Here is a 17,201-nt window from a genome sequence, read left to right as displayed (position 1 = left end):
AAGAGTAGTCAACATCGTGCGCATGCGCGTGCAAACTTGCTTTCCCAATATAAATTAAACATCTCGTAATAAATTAATATACCTACATTTGGAAATTCATATTAGATCACAGAAAGTAGTCCGACCAAGAGTCTTGCACACTTCGCATAACTAGCTTATAGAGAGGATTGCGAGTACTGCTAACGGTTCTTGATAAACTAATTATAGTTCATGCCAAGGCAACCTCCTCTTCCTTAGCGGTGGCAACTTCGGTTCGAAGTTGAATTCCAAAATGCAGTAGCAATTGCTGATTTTGATTTAGAATGCATATGCGATCCATATCATTAATAAAATTAATAGTAACCTCGAAAAACACGAAAAAACGAACAATTCTGTCAATGTAATTGCAAATTCGTCTTTACTGAAATTTGATATAAAATATAATTTTTATTCTTCGAATTGTCAATCAATATATCACAATATTGTAATAGTTACAAGTAAAATATCTTTATATATATTTATTATATGTATATGATGAGTAGAATCACATGAACTTACAATTGTTTTCGTAATAATATTAGTTTTTACACACATAGTACTTTGGAATTTGCAGAAACGATTTATTCAGTCGCGACTTTAATGCGAAAAATAAAATAATCTCTCTCCGATATGAAAAACTTGCGAACGATAAAACTTAAATTGTTTTCACTCACACGTTGGATTATTAGCAGCAAAAACTGCTATACGAATAGATATTGATTAAAAATGAAACATGATTTTCTCTCTTTTTCTTTCGGTCACAGAGCACAGGCTTTAATGGAAACAATATGTAAACGCTTCAGGGTACTATATTATGGCGTATTGATTGCAATGCACTACTGAAATTTTGTTAGCAATGCTACAAACGATATAATTTCCGAACAGCAAATTATAATAATAATATATTATGTATTAAAATGCGTAAATTATATATAAAATTTCTGTATAGAGAATAATGTTATTTAATATCTCTGGTGTTCATATCTTCTTCATCTTTTGTATATTCTTGGATCAATTTCCGTTTTGTCAGGGAATTTTAAAACTTTTTAACAATTCAATTTTTAAATTATTTTTGTATGTATTACAATATACATACAATATTTATGTATTACAATATAATTACTCTTCAACTTAAAATTGTGTTAAAGCGAAGTCTCTTTTGAATAAAAGCAAAGTTTTATTATTCTTTTATATTATACTGAGGATATTATGTAACTAAATAAAAGATACTAAATGTTAAATCGAAATTCCATAATTTTTTTGTCATATATAATTTAACAACTATTAATATTTTAACAATTCTTGTTAAGAAAACTTTTAAATTAATCAAAAACTTCGCAGAAAACCAATATTTTAGGAAATTTCATCAATTTATACCAATCAATTTATTTATTTTTATTTGTCTCTTCCAGATTTTTAACTAATTTAATATAATTTACTTACAACGAGAGAGCTAGAATTATGATATAAATTTATATATAAATTATTGAGACTTATAATTAATAAATGTTAATAAATATACTAAAAAAGAAATAAATATAGATATTAATAATATGTTAATTATTTATTAGTATAAAGAAAAAATAAGTATTTGCAAATAATAGACATAAATTGTAAAGTAAATAATATTCATATGCTATCGCAAATCGTAAAGAGATATTGTATTAATTTATTTTCTTGATATGAAATTATAATAAAAAAGATAAGATACATTATAATGTAACATAAATCTCATGTGCAAGTTAAGACGTTTTCTGAATTCAGAATACCAAGTGCGAATATCGTATTTCAATATAAAGTGGAAATATACTTGACGGAAGAAGTACATGACGGGCAGTATCATAAAAAAATCAATTCGCAATATATTTTTATCGCAATATATATTACCGATTTCGTTGAAGTGCTTGGAAAGTTTTCTCATAGCCACTTAAATCTTTCTTCATGCGAATTGAGTCGTTGCGTTACCTCTCAGGATACTTTCGCGCGGCGTATTTAAAAGTTCTCGAATAAAATGCTTTGCAAACGGCAGTGTCTTCAAACTCGTGAACTTTCCGTTGTTGCATATCTTCTCACTCGTAAACTCTTAAATATTAACGTCGTTTATCGCGCTATTCGTGGATAAATACGAAAGTGAACTTTCTAAAATTTATTAAAATATATATTGATGAGATACTGTTTATTTCGCCAGTAGTAGTTTGCATTAAAAATTACAAAAATTTCTAAGTATTCACGTAACGTATTATAAATGTATTTAATTGTATTATATACTACATAAAAGATTCCTCGATCGCGTGCACAAGTATTATTTGATATCAATTATACGATCATAATTATACAATTTACTTCTTAAGGAATCTTAACATTTTACGGTATTATAATAATTTTGAATTAATATATCATGGATTTTCAAGACAGGATCCGTTTAAGTTTTATATAATTTATGAAGTAAAATAGCATTACATTTTATATTTAAATTTAAAGAAAAAAATATTGTATATATTATATACTATATTATTTCTGTACTATAATAAATGTCAAATAATTGAGAGAGGGTTACGTCAGAGATAAGTTTTTATTTTCGATAAATTTTAGAAAGTAAAATTTCATCGAAAACATGAAAGATATATCTTTACGAACTCTTCAGGACATACACTGTCGCAAATTTGTTTCAAATGATAAGTAAGATTTTAATTGAATGTACTACAATAAAAATACCTAATTCAATATTTGTATAAAATCTATGATGATTTTATTATCGATTATCTTGATAAATGTGGAAAATTTAAATAGAAATTCAAATCATTATTTTATAAAATCATCGATGTTTTAATAATAGCATGAAGTAAGCATGTTAATTGCTTTAATTTTACAGAGTCAATAATAAATATATTATAATTAAAAAAATTTTTATTGTATTTTTAAAATTATCACCGATTTCGTAGGCGTCAATCAGTTATTTTTTGTTATTCTATCAGGTAATAGCGCGAGACTAGAATGCGCCAGACCACCGACATGCGGCTCATGATATTCCAGTTTTATATATTTGAGAATACGAGTAAATGCAGAAGAAAAGACATGCTTTCATGCTTCGATAGATATTTCCGTTCATTGAACTCCCGTTGAGATTCGCAAGTTGTTCCGGCATTACCGGACGTGATCAAAAGTTACAGGGCTACCCATTGACCGGAGACACGGCGGCTTAATTGGCAAGTTGCCTCCGGCGGCGTCTGATGAAAGAGTCGGTAATGTCTTTCTCGTGCTCCAGTCGAAGCGGTAATCGGGCCAAAAAAGATTACCTACTGTTTTCGAGCGCCCAACTTTTTAATTGCGTGGTGCTTCTAATTGAACCTAATTGGAACACTTCCAAAATGAAGGAAAGATACAGACAATTGTATAGCCGTAACCAGTCTCTATGGCCTACTAAAACACTTTAATGGCAGGTTCTTTGGAATCTATTCCTCTCCTCTTTTCTTACTCTAACAACAGAGTTTTTAGGCTAAATATCTATTTGTAAGTTGAAGAGTTATATTAAGCTTAAAAAAACATAAATATCAAAAATTTATTATTGAATTAAATTCAAGTGAACATTTTGCTTCAGTAAAATTTTGTTAAAGTTCAACCTAATGTTGAATTACACAATATTTAATGTGCTAAATATGCATAATGTGCTGTATTAAATAATGATTTCATTATCATATTTTATTAAAATCCATCATCACAAATTTTGATTTAGAATGATTTAGAATTTTAGGACTCTATTAAAATATTAACAGCGATTATTATATATATATATCATAAGTTAAATAAGATATTATAAGTTAAATAAGAATATATGTGTGACGCACTTTAAACAAAATTTTGAAAAAGTTATGTCTTATGTCATGTTCATGTACACATACAAACAAAGCAGGTTATATTATTGCATATGTTGCACTGTTGCAATAAAAATATTACGAGACGAAACGTCGCAATATTCTTTTCTTGCCTACCATTGGAAAATCGAAATGCCAAAAGTATCATATCAGTTTCAAAAATATTGAGATGCGCTGACGACCGTTTTATAGCGCTGCCTTACAATTTCATTTTATACTCCAATATACTATTTCAACACAATGTATAATGAATTTTTTCTAATACGCGTGAGTGCTAATGTACCATCATACTTAGTTAAGTATTAAATTAAAAGATTAGAATTAAGAAGTCTCGTAAAAATTTCCTCAAAAAGCTAAAGGTCAAGAACCATTATAGCGTTGTGTTATGTTATTATCAGTACAAATATCAATCTTAAAATTCTTTTGTTATTTATACTATAATTGTTGTCCATATATTTTTTATATATTGTACAATTATATCTTAAAAAATAGATTAATTTATTTGTTAATAATATATATTTTAGATTGATATAAACACGTTTTTGATTACATAAATTTTTTTTTCCATTAATTTTATAGTTGCAAGATACTTTCTAGCCTAGCCAATTTCTATAGACATTAATAATCTATCGAATTTATGTATATCGTATTATAATAATAAATAAATTTTATATACACAATTTTTTATATATATTTGAAAATAAATAAACTTTTTATTCTATCGCGATTAATAACCTTAATGACATTAAATTCTTTCTCTCTTTCTGTTTTTGAATCAGATACTAAAATATATAAAATAAAGTATTAAATAGCTATAAATTTTTATTATCTGTTACAGAGTGCATATTTCCTCTGATAAACATAGGATACATTCAGAATAAATTAAATCGTTATTTATTAATAAAAAAAGAGCCTGGATATATTTTACAAATTGAACACAAATGCAGGGCTGTGCAAAATGATTCTGACACATTTAAAATCCAATCCAATATTGCCAATCAAAAGCTTGAAGACAATTATTTATATATACAATTTTTTACATATACAAAAAAATATGTATATGTAAAGAAATTTAAAAATACATCGAGAAAGAAAGAGAAGAGAGAAAGATTTTTATGTTCTTATACCCCTACATGAGTAGAGGTATATTATTTAAATATTTCCATCAATATTTGAAGGGAATTCGAAAATAAAATGATGAAAAAGTTTTGCGGCATTAATATCTTTCACTTTTGCGAGCGCGAGTGAAGGAAATGGTGAAAATATCGGTGCCGTTCGTCGGGATCGTGCCTCGCAATCGCGATTCTTCGTCGTCCCGTTTGCTACGAATTATTGCTTCCGATAGCACGCCATCATTCTGGTTCGTATTTTTGGCGCTGGCGGACGTGCGATTAAAACCTGTGTGGAAGCGGACAATGAGCAAGGGTTCGGGGATCTATATGTGACCAACCAGCCGGTCGCGAGAGTCTCGCATAACTTGCAGTAACGTGCACTAGTACACGGAGGCGCTTGGACAAATTCCAAATTCGTCGGATAGCGACGCCTCGACGCTGATCAGAGAATCTTCGAACAATGTGACACACAATGTGATTATTCCGTATATTCCGTCTTATTTCGCAAAAAGATGTTTATTAGCAAAACCGCAACTGAATTATGGCATAACTTTAATTTTCTAATTTTTGTAGAGTGATAACTTTATTTCGAAAGTAAATTTTATTTTAAAATATAATTAATCGCAATATTCAATTCTTTATTTCTTTCTTTACAAATCATTACTTTGATTATCCATAATATGTATTTTCTAAGATGCCACTATATATAATTAGTAACACTGAAAAATTATATTCATTCGACAATTGCCAGAAATTCATTTTTTATATAAATCGTGCCATTTAGATTTTTTAATGTTAATGATGTACATTGTAAAATATCAAAATTTGAAAAATTTATAAAATTGTCTGCTAAAATTATAACAAATAACGGTTTCATTTATATTTATATTCGTTTATATTTTATATTTTATATTTTTATATGTATATTTATATAATTTATATATTCCTTTTTTGTATACATATTTTTGTGTATCTCGTCCTTTGCACAGAATTTTGAAATAAATTTTAACGCAATAACTTAATATCTTTAATATTTATTCATTTACATCACACAGTTGCATTTATTTCAATAGCACGAAAGTTTTCGTAAAACGATAACAATTTAATAATTCCTTCCGTCAAAGCTCTCTCGCGCGCAAGCATCTTGTAAAAGATTTCTTTCTTTTTTAATTTCACATGAGAAGTAGCAATAGTCGAAGTTGTGACAAAGCAGTGATATCGCTTAAGGCACGCCCGCACGAACCACTTGCGCAAACTCACGCCCCAATTCCACGATACGATGCGTACCCTTTGCAGCCTTCGAGTGGGTTTCATTGTCGATTTCAAAGCGCGAGTTTACGGTGCCATGGAATCAATAGAGCGCAGCAGCGCATCCAATGAAACGGCTGCACGCGTGTTGGTCTCTGAGCTGTCAACAAAGCAACGCACGCAACGGGAACACGCAACGGTGGCAAATCCAGAAAAATCCGACATGGTATGGCAAATAACAGAAACAGAAATTGTTTTTATCCGATGCTGTATGCTTCAAATCACTATATACGTATCAAAAATGCGAGTCTTCGTACATATTTATATCATATTGACTTTCGAAATTTTTAAACTCGTTTTATCCCATTTACTCTTTATTATGAGATATTATTAAAAGCTCCCCTGAGACAATTAGTTTATGAATGCGTTCCTAATTAGCGCTTGTGCAATCAAACTCATTGGATGATATTTATCTTATATTTACACATAAACTTAATTTGCTTAATGAAGATCGCGTTCAATAATAAACAAAATAAGAATTAAACAGGAAATAAATGAATAATGAGAATAGAAATCATACATATACATATATGTATAATGAGAATAAGAGAAAATATTTTTTATATTTTTCACTAGAGGTATATATATGTTATACTTCTCACTTTTTTTAAATAAACTGCACTCAACTTGAAATGAGTTGTATGCAAACAATATAACATATTTTTTCTCAACTATTTTATGTAAAATTTTGGAAAAAACAACATTAGATTAATAACGTTTAAGAAAACATTTTTTCAATATTTTATTGTTATCTCTGTTGCTAAAATAATGCAGATTGTAGCACAAAATTATAAGGCTATTTAAAATCATTTAGTTTAATGATATTTAAAATGAATTCAAAATAATTAATAATGACACTCAATGACTCATGTGACCGCTACAATAACGTAAAATTTTCCCGTAGTATCGATTGTTATACGTTTTACAAAACGAATTTAGTGATAAGGCTATAAATAGAACAACTGTATTTGAATAGTATAACCAGATCAAATGCAGTAGATTAAACGCAGACGTGATTTCGTTGGTGCTGAATGCTCGGCCTGCAAATGTAGTTATATATTCTGTTTGCAACATCATAATCAATTGATACTTTTTTAAAATAATATTTCAAATATCCGAGACCTGTTTTCGCAAATGTTACACACAATTTAATTTGTGTATATTAATATATTACGCATTTTCAGATAACTTCAAATAAATATTACTTCGTAATCAGCAAAATGAAATAAATGTATTCGATTGAGTAGAAAGCATGCTTTTCATTAATAGCTGATCTTTTATCTGATAATTATTTTTTGAAACGTATTTACATTAACAAACTTATCTGGGACTCTTTGATCATATATGTATATGAGGAAAAAATTATTAAAAAAAAAAAAAAAAATAAATCTTATTTTTATTTAAAAAAACACAAGAATATTATTCTGTGCACTCATCTTCTATCTCACATAAGTTTTGTCATATATTTCGAAGCTTTAATATGTTGTCGGTCTATATATTGTCTTATATAAAATTGTTATTTATACAAAAAATAATTTTCTTAATCTAACATTAATTTCGATACACGAAGTTATTTTTTTCGTTATTTTATTATTATCTGTTGCTAACGCAGATAATGTAGATTGTAGCATAAGTTGTAAGGCTACTACAGAAATCATTCTGTTTAATGGCGTGGAATGAATTTGAAACAATGCATAAATGAATGTGTAAGTAAATGAAAGCATATAATTGAAAAGAGCCAAGACCTGTGATTAACAACGACGATCAATGACCCATATGACCACCACGCAATATGTAAAATTTTCCCGTAGCACCGATTATTATTATTTTACGGAATTGTAGTACCATTATCGTATATTATCATCATTGCGAATTCACGTTGACAATCTGTAATCATGGCAAAACAAAAGAGTCCGCATTTTAATTATACTGCAACGAGTGATCAGAATTATGAATGTAGATGTCCTCAAAAATTTTATCATTATTTATTTTTCTCATTTTGTAAAATATTTAATGTAAAATTGGCGTATGCGTTATCTATGTGTTAGCATTAGTTTTATCTAATGTTAATTATAATTACTTTACAAATATAATTAGCATTAGATTTTAAATATTATCAGTAATATCACTTATTAATATTAATTTAGTAATATTATTTTATTATATAACATAATATTGTATATTAATATACTGTATAATTAATGTTTTCAATATCAATCAAAACTTTTTAATTATAATATTTTTAATTTAATATATATATTCGTCAAGATTATTACTTATTTTTTCTTATTAAAACAAACTACACAGAATACATATTTACTATCAAAAAATAACTCTATAATTAAAAAGTTTTGATTGATATTGAAAACATTAATTATACAGTATATTAATATACAATATTATGTTATATAATAAAATAATATTAATAAAAATAATATTACTAAATTAATATTATATTAATATATATATATATATATATATATGTGTGTGTGTGTGTGTGTGTGTGTGTGTGTGTGTGTGTGTGTGTGTGTGTGTGTGTGTGTGTGTGTGTGTGTGTGTGTGTGTACTCGCTTGGTTTTTTGCAAAAAATATTTGAAATGTTTAAAAAATTTAAATTAAATTAATTAAATTTTTTGGTCTTATGTTAACGTGATCAAAATAAAATAAAATGTAGAAGTATTTGTTCAAAATTTGACAATTTCGTAGCACTATAGTCAGATGAAACGGATCTTTTTGCGCCATAATAATAAAATGAAAGGATAAGTCCTATATAAAAAAAAAAATATAGATCAATATGACATACATAGGATCATATATGCCCCTCGACGAATGTTTCTTCACGTATTTCGAATTCCGATTACCCTTCAAAGCGATCAAGAGGAAAAACTTGTATCTCGTGTGTATGAACGTGTTTTACGAGAGGTTGGTCACTGAGGTAATTTTTGTACAAGGGCTAGGTAATTCAGCGGCAATCCCAGCAAAATTTTTTTTTGGGTAATCCAAGGTTATTTTTGGTAAATCTAAATAATCTTTAGCGTTAAAATAATTTAAAGTAAAATTTCTTTTTCAAAATTTATTTTTAATTTTAGATATTATTAGGTAATCTTAAGTAATCTGAGGTGTAATTTAAGGGTAATCCGTATCAAAGGATAATTTTTATACATTATAATTGTTAGTGACCAACCCCTCCGTGTTTTATTCCAAGTTATAACGACGTATACAATCGTTATCCACTCTCGAATTTATTGTATTTCGAGATAGAATAGATGAATGATCATCGGTGTGAAATAAACTTGAAAGACGACTGTTGAAAAGACGACTCTCTCTGCGTGTTCGACAATAACGAAGAAAGTATGAACATTCGAGGAACCGAAATATGTTTCAGCGAGACGATTGGTTTTGCGTTTGCGTGGCGGAAGAATAAATGGCCGTCGTTTAAATTACAAGTTTGGATTTCAATTTTGAACAACTCACATTTTTCTAGCTTGATTCTATACAATTTCAATGGCGAGTTATTTTTCAGTTAGCCACAAATATCTCTTGTGAATTTATATAGAGACATAAATGTATGTCTCTATATAAATGTATGTGTTACATATATATACATATATAGATGTTATATGTAAATATATAAATATGACAATATATCAAATGATTTTTATATGGAATTCATTGAAAGTTGTATATTTTTTTTTTCAATCGAAGATATCTTAGTAATTTTGGAGAATTATTTTTCTTTAATATGTATATCAAATATTTTTAAAATTTAAAAAAAACAAACTGACACAGCAAAAAATTCTTCGAATAATTAAGTAATAGAAATAATTTAAATATTTGTAATTTTTAATTCCAAGCAATAGTTTTTTAAATATAAAAGCATAAAAAATGATTAATTATTATGTGTAGTTGTTTTTTACTCCTTTTTTAAATAAGATATTTAATTAAAAAAGTATATATATAATTTAGAAACAGAAAAATGTTTTAAATATAAATTTTTATTTTACTGAATATATATAATAAAAATTTATATACGTAATTTTCTTATATATGTCAGTAATCTTAATAATTATATATCTTACATACATCATAATTATGTATATAATTTATAATGATTTATATATATCTTATAATTGTAAAAACAATTAAAACACTTTAAAACTAAAATATTTTACATGTATCTATATAAAAATGTTATTAATATTGATACAAATACTTCAAATATTTTAGAATAAAAATCTAGAATATTTTATGCATATAATGTGATAATTAATGAATTACTATCGCGGAGATAAACGAGCAATTAATTTCACAAATAAAAATTAAATCAAATTAAATTAATTATACAACCCATGGTTGTTTTACTGTCATACAACGTCATCTCCTTTTCTCTTGGTCATCTTTCATTCGTTGTTTTGCACCCATATTCACTCGCAAAAACAAGGTTAATTATGATCACACGTGCACTAATCAGCAGAATATTACACTCGCGCGACACTGTACGACTCTTGCATTGCACGCGACGTTTATTATATTACAAGAAGAACAAATGCAATAATTATAATCTGTCCGAGATTCGAAAATCTAATCTAACCTGCTATTACGCGATACTATGCGAAACGATTTAATAGCTAATAAGATGTGAGATAAATTGCCAGAAAATATATAATCAAAATTCAATATTATAAGCATGGTATATTTTCAATATACAAATCTCGTCATATACAACTTCTTATTAAATTATCATTAAATTATTATATTATAATAATTAAAAATACGATATTATGTTTTTTTATTTAAATCAAATAATTTATTACAATTCTTACAAAAGTTTATCATTTGTTATGGGAATTAGTTAATTGCACAAACAGATAATCGTTTATTGCAATACTGTATAATAATTTATAAGAAATAATCATATTTTAAGAAATAATACGACACTCAAAGCGGCTCACTCCGCTATCAATCCAGTTCGAGTCTCGTTTTCTAATTTACAACACGTGTCAACAATAATTATATTTGCCGTGCTATGCGCCGCAAAGAAGCGAGCACTGAATATACTATTGATATACATACAATTAATAATGAATATATTTATTGCCGTTATAAAATATCTAATTACAAAAAAAGTAACGAAAGATATTGGTTTTTAATTTTATATTAATATTGTTTCTATAAATTTTATATTAATTATTAATAATTAATATAAAATTTCAAGAAATAAACTATTGCTGTATCATTTCTTGTTATTTAAACTACTGTAATCATAATATTAGATTCGTGTATCATTGTATGTTCTAAGTTTGAAAAAAAATTAATAAATTAACAAAAAATTTAAAGCGCGAGAAATGAAATATATTTAAATCAACGTATTACTTAAAGAGATAATCATCATTTACATATTAAAAATATCGAAATCGCGGCTTAGTAAAATAATTATTTCATGTGATTTCAAGTAAAGTATTTCAAGTAAAAATTAAAATGTGACAGAGGAAGGAAATTATAATAAATTATTTAATAAAATTATTGCGATATTTAATTGGACAATAATTAATTCTTTAAATATGCTTTGGGAATTTAAATATTTCGCATCTCACGCTTTAAATTTTTCGCAGTTTTAAAGCAATTTTATTTTATAATATGAGATTCAATAAATATACAAATAAATATGCATATCATAATATATTTTAAAATAGTAGTCAATAATTTTTTGGTAATTTATTCCTTAAAAATGCTTTAGGAATTTAAATATATTTCGTTTCACCTTTTCAATTTTTCGTCAGTTTAGACATAATTAAATAATTAGTTTTAAATTGAAATAATAATAAAATAATACGTGAACTGTAAGATCGAGTAATTAAGAAATAAAACCACACATAAAAGTATTGTGGTGATGACTATTTGACTCAAGTAACAAAAGAGCATGATGTATATATCATGTATTTATTAATAATAATTGCATCTCATGAGATTTGTGTTGGAAATATACTATGCTTGAAATATTGAATTTCATATATTTTTTACGATCTATCGTATGTATAATTAACTATTTATTCTATTTACACACATATTATAGCATTGTATAGTATCAAAATGAAGATACAGACTGACACGATCATTTTCCTATTTTTCGATCATTAACAAAATGTCACAAATACAATACGGAACGATGATGAACCAAATGACATCGCGACGTATTTAATTATAGTACATTATTATTTTAATCATTATACATTATTATCTTAATATTTTAAAAGCTTTTAATATTTATTAATCATAATATTCATAAATACGGCATTTATATATAGGGTTTTTAAAATTATCAAAGCATATATTCCGCAAAATTTATTCAATCAAAATTTGTGTATATAATCAGGAAATATATTTTTATATATTATGGCGTGCAAATACATATTTTTGTTTTACTTATATATTTATTAAATCTCGTGTTATACATAAAATTGCTTTAAAATATGAGCGTACGCTGTTTATTAAAATTAGCATTGTAATAATAACTAGTAAATTTGGTCGCGTATTTTCTGAATACTAAACAATTGTTTTTATTAATAGGTTCATTAATAGCTTTTATATTATTTATTTTTTCGCGGCAATATAATAAAGAGCACGTTACATATGATTAACGTCAAGAGTGCCATGTCTTATAATAGTCTAATAAGTGCGCGGATGATCGTAATTCATCGTGTTTTCGCGAATGAGTGTAAATGTCATAAAGTAGTAAATGGTGACCAAAAGAAAATGATGTACATAATGTCGGGTAACAGCAATCGTATAATGAGTAAGTTGTGACTAATTTTTTTTATCTGTGACAATAATTGGTCGTGTTTTTCTCTATAGAAATGAGCCATTAATTATTTTGCATAATATAATGCATATATATGTAAAATATAAATATATATAAAATTGACATTTTTGCATTTTAAAAATCATTACATTGATCAAATCAGCTCTCTTAAGTTGGCAGGACCAAATCAGCAAAATCAAATGGGACCTAATGGATTATTTAGTACTTATTTTGTATTATTTTGTACCACCAAAAATAATTTTGTACCCCATGCCAATTCAGAAAAAATTAGCAGTGCCACGATTTTTTCTGAATTGGCATGGGGTACAAAATTATTTTTGGTGGTACAAAATAGTACAAAATAAGTACTAAATAATCCATTAGGTCCCATTTGATTTTGCTGATTTGGTCCTGCCAGCTTAAGAGAGCTGATATTCTTACGTGTAGTTAATCAATTATGTTAACAATTGCTAATTATAAAGATTATAATTAGCTAATCGTATTTTAACGAATAATACGGTATATACCAAGTACGCATACCTATTCCTTCGAATGTCGCCGTACATATGACAAGAGCAACAGCGCGCTACGTCTGTAAAGGTCGAGCACCGAACACTGTGTGACAATGTAAGATAACAAATTCCTTACGCCTATAAAATAATATACGTAGGTATGCCGAATATCCTTTGTAAAAAATAGTGACGCGTCCTTGTTTGTATCCTTGGTATGCGTGACGTAGGAAGACACGCCATAGGACATAGTGGGGGAAGGCAAGTGGGGGAAAGGACCGCCGCGCCGCGTCGCGCAGAAAGCAGAGAGACGAAAAAATTATTATTGTTCAGCCAACGCTCGAGAGTTAACAAGTACGTATTCGACATACATATGTCGTTTATATCAATAAAGTTTTTCTACCTCATTGTCAGTAGCTTTCGATATACGATCTATCTAATTCTTTTGTAAAACTAGTTTTACTTACAACACCTTTCGTTCTCGAGTTTCAAATTAATTTTATTAATAAATGAGTGTATTACAATTTTTCGCTTCATCATTCGATCCTGCGATTCGTAATATCTCAATCTGAAAATGATTAATATATTACATCATCTCAATCCGTGAAAAATTGTGAAAAGTGCGAAAAAGCATCTAAGGTATATTTAAAGATTATTATTAGAGAAATATGTATCGCCTGTAATAAAATAATAAAATTAATAGTTAATAATATTAAATGGAAATCGCGAGAATATATTCGATATGCTATGATATATTCGAAATAAGAATCGCAACTAGATACTAGATATGATGAAAATCATAAAAATTAAACATACTTAGCATCATACGTTTTTTCAGATTTTCTCCGATTTGCATGTAAATGTAATTTTCCAATCATTTTCCGATTAAACGTATAATAATATACAAATTAGATATTCGGCATACCTACGTATATTATTTTATAGGCATAAGGAATTTGTTATTTTACATCATCACACAGTGTTCGGCGCTCGACCTTTACAGACGTAGCGCACTGTTGCTTTTGTCATATATATGTACGGCGACATTCGAAGGAATAGGTATGCGTACTTCGTATATACCGTATTATTCTTTAAAATATGATTAGCTAATTATAATCTTTATAATTAGCAATTGTTAACATAATTGATTAACTCTTATGATTAACTACACGTAAGAATATCAGCTCTCTTAAGCTGGCAGGACCAAATCAGCAAAATCAAATGGGACCTAATGGATTATTTAGTACTTATTTTGTACTATCAAAAATAATTTTGTACCCCATGCCATTTCAGAAAAAATTAGCAGTGCCACGATTTTTTCTGAATTGGCATGGGGTACAAAATTATTTTTGATGGTATAAAATAGTACAAAATAAGTACTAAATAATCCATTAGGTCCCATTTGATTTTGCTGATTTGGTCCTGCTAGCTTAAGAAAGCTGAGCAAATCTTCGTTGTCGATGAGCCTTAAGTTAATATTCAAATTATAATTCATATTTGATTCAAAATTCACCTAATAACACTGTATTAACAAATAGAATTATAATTTAAAATTTGCACAGTAATAAATTACGTATATAAGCAATAATTTTAATCAAAATTAACAGATTTTTTACAATAAATTTATATATTATATATAAATGTGTGTGTGTGTGTGTGTGTTCATGTGTATGTATGTAGTTTCGATGATAAATATTATATAATGTTTTCTATAGTATAATAAAATTTTAATTTTCGTAATAAAAATTCATTACAACTATTCCAAATGTAAAATTATAAAAAAATTCTGGTATCATTAAAATCGAAAACAAAATAAATCAAAAATTTTATGTAAAAAAGATTTTATTTTTTTATTTCTACTACATTTCTTGGTACTGCACTATTGAAAATAATAAAGACTTCTTCCATAAGTATTACTCGAGACCACTGATGGATGAATAATTTGACACGTGCCATCTTGGTGCTCGAGAAGCTTTAGTCATTTTCTTAAACCATCCGGTATCAAGTTGATTCTTGTCAAGCGAGATTTATGAGGTCTCACACCACAAGCTTGGATATTTTGAAAATATTTTTCAGACGTAAATTGATATATAAGTTTTATCTTACCGTATACTACAAAAAATAAAAAACACCGTTCAAAATAAAGTACGAAAATCACAAAGCACGAGTTGAATTTATAAAACAAATCTTGTTTATTAAGAACGACACACACACACACACACACATATATGTATATTCGTTTTTTATAACATATATGTATAATTGCATTATCAAATACAAGTATAACATTATTTACAAGTATTAGCATTATTTAATTAATGCAATTATTTTGATTTGGATACCGTTTAAAGTGTAGTGCTTTGCATTTTTAAAATTTTCAACTTTGTGCGCGTGTGCAATTAAATTCTAATTTTTTAAATTAATTTTTAAATAAAATTTTTTTAATTTTTACTTTTTATTTACAAAAATAGAAAATATGCACATTTTATAAGTACTTTATTTATATTTTCTTACATATTAATTATATGCAGTAAACAAACGTAATTTCTAAACAAATAATTTATGTATTTTTGTGTATAAACACACACATAGAAATGCAATCAACGTAATTTGTTTTTGCAATTAGAGATACAGTGTGATTTCCTACGTATTGTATTTCAATAATACATATTTCAACAGAAATGAAATACTATATGCGAGTATGCCATTAACCGAATAATATCGAAAAATAAAAGTTAATGTAAAATATGACAAAAATATATAAGTAAAAATTGATAAAGAGATTCTTATAATGTGAAGCTAACTATATATATTTATGGCAATAGAGGATAATAAAATAATAATAATAATAGCAAAATTGCTTGTGTAATTTTAACAAAGTATATATAAGCATTCACTTATGTAATTTTAATGAAGTAAATCTATAAAAAGAGCTGCAATTTTTTTACTTTCTTTAATATAAAAAAAATTGTTTTTAAGCTTTTTTACTTTTATCAATTGAAAATTATACATGCAATGTATTGAATTTTTTTTTATTTAGAAAATTTTTCTACGAAGAAACATTGAGTCAGGAAAATTGTGATTGAAGGATGTAAAATATGTCAGTACAGTGAAAACCCTTCCGCGATCATCGGCCCCTTTTACGAGTAATCCCATGAGCTCTTGACGACTGTTTTTCATTTTAAATCCCACGGCAGATAAAATGCGTATTTATGACAGATACAACGAAAAGCTATGCGCTACTCGATATTTATGGAACAGATTCGGCGTATTCGGGGATGTTGCTGCTCATAAATCGATAACGATCACAACTCATATCGAGTAGATCGCTTAGAGGAAAAAATTATCCGTTATGATGGAGGAATGGTGTTTTCCTATCGATATATTCGTCTCATCATATTCGCTACTCTATTTTCTCATTTCAGGTAGAACATAAAATTGGAAATAAACTGTATGATACAACATGCATAATTTAGCATTAAACATTGATGAATTATAATTATGATAAAAGCGCGTCGTACGTGTTAGATCTTAACAAATAATTTCCATGATTTTCATAATATATATAACTTAAAAATATAAT

At 27.0% G+C, this 17,201-nt stretch overlaps 1 protein-coding gene and 1 long non-coding RNA gene across 7 annotated transcripts in view; one reads left to right on the top strand and one right to left on the bottom strand.

Moving 5' to 3' along the window:
* LOC140663363 (uncharacterized) overlaps positions 1 to 17,201 on the top strand; it is a 236,335-nt gene that overhangs the window by 14,576 nt on the left and 204,558 nt on the right. The window lies entirely within an intron of this gene.
* Positions 1 to 17,201, bottom strand: part of LOC140663368 (uncharacterized) — a 65,469-nt gene that overhangs the window by 18,454 nt on the left and 29,814 nt on the right. For 2 of the 3 annotated variants that reach the window (XR_012046272.1, XR_012046274.1), the window contains exon 1: positions 13,650 to 13,715. The exons of the other annotated variant lie outside the window; for it this stretch is intronic. This is a non-coding gene — a long non-coding RNA (uncharacterized lncRNA). Of the gene's footprint in view, positions 1 to 13,649; positions 13,716 to 17,201 lie in introns of those variants that run through there. 3 annotated transcript variants of the gene reach the window in all.

Source organism: Anoplolepis gracilipes, chromosome 3, assembly GCF_047496725.1.
Source record: "Anoplolepis gracilipes chromosome 3, ASM4749672v1, whole genome shotgun sequence".
NCBI lineage: Eukaryota > Metazoa > Arthropoda > Insecta > Hymenoptera > Formicidae > Anoplolepis > Anoplolepis gracilipes.
This window is presented reverse-complemented; position numbering and strand designations above follow the sequence as displayed.